The sequence below is a fragment of the Nerophis ophidion genome, linkage group LG24 (assembly GCF_033978795.1).
Source record: "Nerophis ophidion isolate RoL-2023_Sa linkage group LG24, RoL_Noph_v1.0, whole genome shotgun sequence".
NCBI lineage: Eukaryota > Metazoa > Chordata > Actinopteri > Syngnathiformes > Syngnathidae > Nerophis > Nerophis ophidion.
The window spans coordinates 16,152,498-16,159,999 of NC_084634.1; the positions used below are offsets into that span (position 1 = coordinate 16,152,498).

At 36.5% G+C, this 7,502-nt stretch overlaps 1 protein-coding gene across 12 annotated transcripts in view; it reads right to left on the minus strand.

The window, feature by feature from the left end:
• nrxn3b (neurexin 3b) overlaps window positions 1–7,286 on the minus strand; it is a 799,837-nt gene extending 792,551 nt beyond the window's left edge. For 8 of the 12 annotated variants that reach the window (XM_061886819.1, XM_061886820.1, XM_061886824.1 and 5 more), the window contains exon 1: window positions 7,061–7,285. The gene's annotated coding sequence lies outside the window, so the exon portion shown is untranslated. Of the gene's footprint in view, window positions 1–7,060 lie in introns of all 12 variants that reach the window. The other 4 variants (XM_061886827.1, XM_061886825.1, XM_061886830.1 and 1 more) reach the window with 1 other exon arrangement.
• Window positions 7,287–7,502: the final 216 nt, after the last annotated feature.

A 7,502-nucleotide genomic window follows, 5' to 3' on the forward strand; every position in this document is an offset into this window, starting at 1 on the left:
TTTCCGGGCTCCATGGCGGCCTGAATTATTCAAGAGTGACGCTGTGCACGGGATGGCGTCGCTAACCGGCCTTGAATGATGCACCGATGATGCATCCAGCACACATTTATCGACATGTTTTGTAATATAGCCAAGATCGTGCACTGGGGACCTCGCCAATCCTGCCCCTCCCCCGCGCAGACTTTGCCAGAGGGCATTATTTCATCCGTCAGTCACTGGCCGCTTTGACGACCGACCGCCGGTCAGACATGCTAAGGTCCAGTCGGGGGCCACCAGGGGCCGTTCAGCAATGACACAACCATGTAAAATTACACTTAGTATTCTGCCCTATTTTTCTGTCCTATGTTTTGCATGTTTTTTTTATTTATTTTTTTTTGCCAGTTTTGCAGTCATTTGGTATTTTGATACTTGACACGTGTTAGTATCAAATGTCAATGTTAGCATGCTAATGTTAACATGTTTTTTACTTTTTTTGCAGGTATACATTTTACAGTTATACATTTTGGTACCCGATACATTAGGCTGACCATACGTCGTCTTTTCCCCGGACATGTCCTCTTTTGCGGGGGTGTACGGGGTGTACGGGCGGGTTTTTTTAAATGCCTCAATTGTCCGGCATTTTGAATTAGGGTTGCGTGTATTTTCAATGTACGTCCAGGGTTAAGTTACCGTATATATATTACTCGGGTTGGTGAATTCTGTAAATATTGTAGCGGCTGGCTACGGGGTGTTAGCCAATGGCCTTGGCTAGGGGGCGGGACTTTCGGGGAAGATAGGGAAGTGACGCTGTTGACATCAAGGGTTAGTTCGAGTTTTGTTTTCAATGTTGACTCTGCTATATTTTTTTTTTACAGGAGCCTAAAATAATGGGCTCAGAAATGCTACCTCTGTTTTTGTTGTTTTAACTGATTTGTGAAATACCCTTCACCTATGGCGTATTCTCTGAGAACATCTGTTTTTGTTTGAAATGTTTTGAGGCATTATTTATATTTTTTTACATTAGCATGATCCACTAGACTGAGAAGAGACATTTTAAAGAATGGGCTGTTACCTGTTTTTTCTTTAGATATAATTAACCTGTTTTGAGGCATCATTTATGTGTTTATTATATACAAGAGGTTATTTTGAATATTGCTACCTCTGTACTTTTTCTAAAACTGTGAATGTTACATAATATAAGTGTGACTTATTTTGTTATACTGTCACCAGAGGAGAAGAAATGCTTTATTTAAATAAATATATTATTTATAAAGCAAGTTCAAGTATCACTGGCAAATTTTCACCTCCGGGCCTTGGCACCATATATGTGTCCCTTTTTTTGGGATTTCAGAATATGGTCAGCCTACGATACATGCTTACTGTTAGCATGCTAACGTAACCATATGAGGTTTTTTTTTAGCTATTTTCGAGTCTTATATTTTGGTACCTGACCCATCGCAGTAACATTAGCATGCTAGCTTATTTGGCCAATTTTGTGGGCATACACTTCAGAGTCATATGTTTGAGTAATTGTTTACGGTTAGCATGCCAAATTTCTACTTACAGATGTAGTGACCAACTGTAGTTACTGACAGTGGGTTTCTGAAGTGTTCCTAAAACCTGTGTGGTGATATCCTTTACACACTGATGTCTCAGTACAGCCTGAGGGATCGAAAGTCACGGGCTTAACTACTTACGTGCAGTGATTTGACTAGATTCCCTGAACCCTTTGATGATATTACAGACCGCTGATGGTGAAATCCCTAAATTCCTTGCAATAGCTGGTTGAAAAGGTCATATGTTTGAGTAATTGTTTACGGTTAGCATGCCAAATTTCTACTTATACGTCTAGGAGTCATATTTTCATTTTAATCCCACTAACGTGTTAACTGGTAGCATTCCAGTTGGACTTTTTAGCATTCGTATACAAATGTGCACTGTTTATATATTTATATTTGTAGTTGTACTTGATTTATTTTTTTGTCAATTTTTAGCCTCTTAATACGAAAAAACTGCATCACATCAAGAAAGTTGTGTTATAATTTGCAGAAAAGAAGAGGACACACCAAAATAAGGGGAGCTTTTTTCAGAATAAAGGAGAATGATGGCAGCACATTCAACTATTTTAAGCCCAATTATAGTATTGCAACATAAAAGACCCTATGCAGTGTCAAAATCAACTGATAATGTACATGACATACATTATATTGCCAAAAGTACTTGGACATCGATCAAAATGATGAGAATCAGGTGTCCTAATCACTTGGCCCGGCCGGCCACAGTTGTTTAAAATCAAACAATTAGGCATGGAGACTGTATCTATAAACATTTGTGAAAGAATGGGCCGCTCTCAGTGGTTTCCAGCGTGGAACTGTCATAGGATGCCACCTGTGCAACAAATCCAGTCGTGAAATTTCATTGCTCCTAAATATTCCGAGGTCAAATGTCGGCTTTATTATAAGAAAATGGAAGAGTTTGGGAACAACGGCAACTCAGCCACTAAGTGGTAGGCCACGTAAACTGGGTCAGCGGAGGGTTTATGGTGTGAGGTTGTTTTTCAGGGGATGGGCTTGCCCCTTAGTTCCAGTGAAAGGAACATTGAATGCTCCAGGATACCAAAATATTTAGAAAAATTTCCATGCTCCAAACTTTGTGGGAACAGTTTGGAGTGGGCCCTTTCCTCTTCCAACATGACTGTGCACCATTGCACAAAGCAAAGTCCATAAAGACATAGATGACAGTCTGGTGTAGATGAAATTGACTGGCCTGCACAGAGTCCTGACCTAAACCCCATAGAACACCTTTGGGATGAATTATAACGGAAACTAAGAGCCAGGTCTTCTCGACCAATATCAGTGTGTGACTTTGCCAATGTGATTTTGGAAAAATGGTCGAAAATTCTTATGATCACACACCGCAACATTGTGGACAGCCTTCCCAGAAGAGTTGAAGCTGTAATAGGTGGACCGACATCATATTGAACCCTATAGGTTAGGAATGGGATGGCACTTCAAGTTCATATGTGAGTCAAGGCAGGTGACCAAATCCATCCATCCATTTCCTACCGCTTATTCCCTTTTGGGGTCGCGGGGGGCGCTGGCGCCTATCTCAGCTACAATCGGGCGGAAGGCAGGGTACACCCTGGACAAGTCGCCACCTCATCGCAGGGCCAACACAGATAGACAGACAACATTCACACTCACATTCACACACTAGGGCCAATTTAGTGTTGCCAATCAAGAAATCCCCAGGTGCATGTCTTTGGACCAAATACTTTTGGCAATATAGTGTATATTTGTAAATATGAAACACACCAATAATACTACATTGAAGCAATGTCTGATATATATATATATATATATATATATATATATATATATAGATACACACACACATACATACAAATATATCGTATATGTACATAAACATATACATACATACGTGTGTATATATATATATATATATATATATATATGTACAAACCCCGTTTCCATATGAGTTGGGGAAATTGTGTTAGATGTAAATATAAGTGAAATACAATGATTTGCAAATCCTTTTCAACCCATATTCAGTTGAATGCACTGCAAATACAAGATATTTGATGTTCAAACTCATAAACTTTATTTTCTTTTTGGAAATAATAATTAACTTTGAATTTCATGGCTGCAACATGTGCCAAAATAGTTGGGAAAGGGCATGTTTACCACTGTGTTACATGGCCTTTCCTTTTACCAACACTCAGTAAATATTTGGGAACTGAGAAAACACATTTTTTAAGCTTTTCAAGTGGAATTCTTTCCCATTCTTGCTTGATGTACAGCTTAAGTTGTTCAACAATCCGGGCTCTCCGTTGTGGAATTTTAGGCTTCATAATGCGCCACTTATTTTCAATGGGAGACAGGTCTGGACTACAGGCAGGCCAGTCTAGTACCCGCACCCGTTTACTATGAAGCCATGCTGTTGTAACACGTGGCTTGGCATTGTCTTGCTGAAATAAGCAGGGGCGTCCATGGTAACGTTGCTTGAATGACAACATATGTTGCACCAAAACCTGTATGTACCTTTCAGAATTAATGGTGCCTTCACAGATGTGTAAGTATGTTGTCTATGGGTTGAAAATTGTTTGCAAATCATTGTATTCCGTTTCGTGGGGGGCGCTGGCGCCTATCTCAGCTACAGTCGGGCGGAAGGCGGGCCCCCCGCGACCCCGAAAGGGAATAAGCGGTAGAAAATGGATGGATGGATGTATTCCGTTTATATTTACATCTAACACAATTTTCCAACTCATAAGGAAACGGGGTTTGTATATATATATATATATATATATATACACACAAATGTATAAATGTATACACGTATATACACACATATTTACATGTACACACACTTATACACACATATAAGTATATATATATATATATATATATATATATATATAAATATATATATATACATATATATAAATACACGTGTACACACACACATATATATACATATATATAAATATACATATATAAATGTATATATGCATATATATATGCATAGATACAAATGCATATACACATAAATACATATATATGTATATATACATATATGTATATATGTACATATGCATATATGTATATATGCATATACATACATATATGCATATACATACATATGTGCATATGCATGCATGTATACACATATGCGTATATATGCATATACACATATATGTATACATACATATATATTATTTATGCGTATATACATAAGTATATATATGAATATATATATATATATATATATATATATATATATATATATATATATATATATATATATGTATATGTATGTATGTATTTGTTTGCGTATATACATATGTATACATATGCATATACACACAAATGTATATGTGCATATATACACATATGTATATACAAATATACATATATATATATATGCATATATACATATATACGTATATATGCATATACGTATATATGCATAAATACATACATACATATGTGTATATACGCACATATGTATATATGCATAAATGCATATATACATATGTGTATATAGGCACATTATATATATACGTATATATATATATATATATATATATATATATATATGTATATATATATATATATATATATATATATATATATATATATATATATATATATATATACATACATGTGTATATTTGCACACATATATATATATATATATATATATATACATACATGTGTATATTTGCACACATATATATATATATATATATATATATATATATATATATATACGTATATATGTACATTTGCATATATACATATATGTATATATGCATGTATATGTATATGTATACATACATTTACATATATCAATCAATGTTTATTTATATAGCCCTAAATCACAAATGTCTCAAAGGACTGTACAAACCATTACAACTACGACATCCTTCGAAGAACCCACATAGGGGAAGGAAAACTCACACCCATTGGGCAGGAAGAATTCACACCAAGTGGGATGCCAGTGACAATGCTGACTATGAGAAACCTTGGAGAGGACCTCAAATGTAGGCAATCCCCTCCCCCCACCACCCCTCTAGGGAACCGAAAGCAATGGATGTCGATATATATATATATATATATATATATATATATATATATATATATATATATATATATAATATATATATATATATATATATATATATATATATATATATATATATATATATATATATATATATATATATATACACATCAATATTAGGGGTGTAGGAAGAATCGATTTGAATACGTTGTGCGATTCAGAATCGATTGTCATTTTTTCTATTTGATTTTTTATTTTTATACTATTATTTTTTTTAATCAATCCAACAAACCACCACACAGCAATATCATAACAATGCAATCCAATTCCAAAACCAAACCTGACCCAGCAACACTCAGAACTGCAATAAACAGAGCAATTGAGAGGAGACACAAACACGACACAAAACAAACCAAAAGTAATGAAACAAAAATTAATATTATCAACAACAGTATCAATATTAATTATAATTTCAGCATAGCAGTGATCAAAAAGCCCTCACTGACATAATAAAAAAGAACAATAGTGTCACAGTGGCTTACACTTGCATCGCATCTCATAAACTCGACAATGTTTTCACAAAGATAAAAGAAGTCATATTTTTGGTTCCTTTAATATTTGAAACAATTTTACATTATTGCAAACAGTTGATAAAACATTGTCCTTTTATAAAAGCTTTTTTAAAAAAAAAAAATCTACTACCCTGCTAGCATGTCTGCAGACTGGGGTATCTCCTGCTGAAATCCTATGTATTGAATGAATACAGAATCGTTTTGAATCGGAAAAATATCGTTTTTGAATCGAAAATCGCGTTGAATCCAAAAAAATCAATATAATATCCAATCGCGACCCCGAGAATCGATTTTGAATCGAATTGTGGGACACCCATAGATTTGCAGCCCTAATATATATATATATATATATATATATATATATATATATATATATATATATATATATATATACACACACACACGAGGTTGGTTACCATCACATCTTTATAAATAAAATAAACCCAAACTTACACGCATGTATATTTTATGTGGAACACAAAGCGATTAAAAGGCGGGGAGATAATGTGCGTAATCTGCAGCCAAGCATCACGCACACAAGAGCGCGCATTTTGCGAGCACGACGGCGGTCACGTGACAACACCGTTGGATTTATGACTTCAAATTTGGGAAGCTTTTCTGTGTCCTAACACAACACGAAGACGTTGTTGTGCAATCAGCTGCTGCTCGGGAGAGTCTGCACGCAGAAACTTCCGACATGCACTCCCAGGAATGTATCAATAAAGACAAAATGTCATATTTGCGGTTAATGACGTTCGTGCGCAATGGGTTGGTTGGAAACGACGCGCGGTGGAATCAATTAGACGCGCCGGATTTAATCTCACGTCGGCGGCAAAACTTCACAATAAATCAACACCGGCACGTCGGCGGTGCGCTAAATGTGTTTGAAGAAGACAAAATGTGCGCCGTTTTTAACGCGCTCTTACCTTGGCGTGCGGAGGCACATCACAGGCGACTCGGCGCGCGTAAAAATGGCGTAAAAATGGTCCAGTGATCCAGGTTTTTAAACTCCAGCCGGTTCCGATCCGGCTTTGGCCGCTCGCAGAGATGATGAGGATGGAGATGAAGATGCCGGCGTGAAGGTTGTCATGGCCAAGTGAGAGCGATGAAGGCTTTCCCTCCTCTTCCTCCCTCCTCCTCCTTGCGTCTCAGTGAGCGCGCATCTCTCTCTCATCCTTTCATCCTCGCATCCTCTCATCCTCTCATCCTCTCATCCTCTCATCCCACCTGGCGCTCTGCTCGGCACACGTCTCTTCTCCAAAGTGGGACCGGTATGTCATTACTGACCAATGTCGGTACCGGCGCTGTCTCAATATCGGTACACCGATTCCAAAATGCATTTCGATACTTTTTGATACTTTTTCAAAA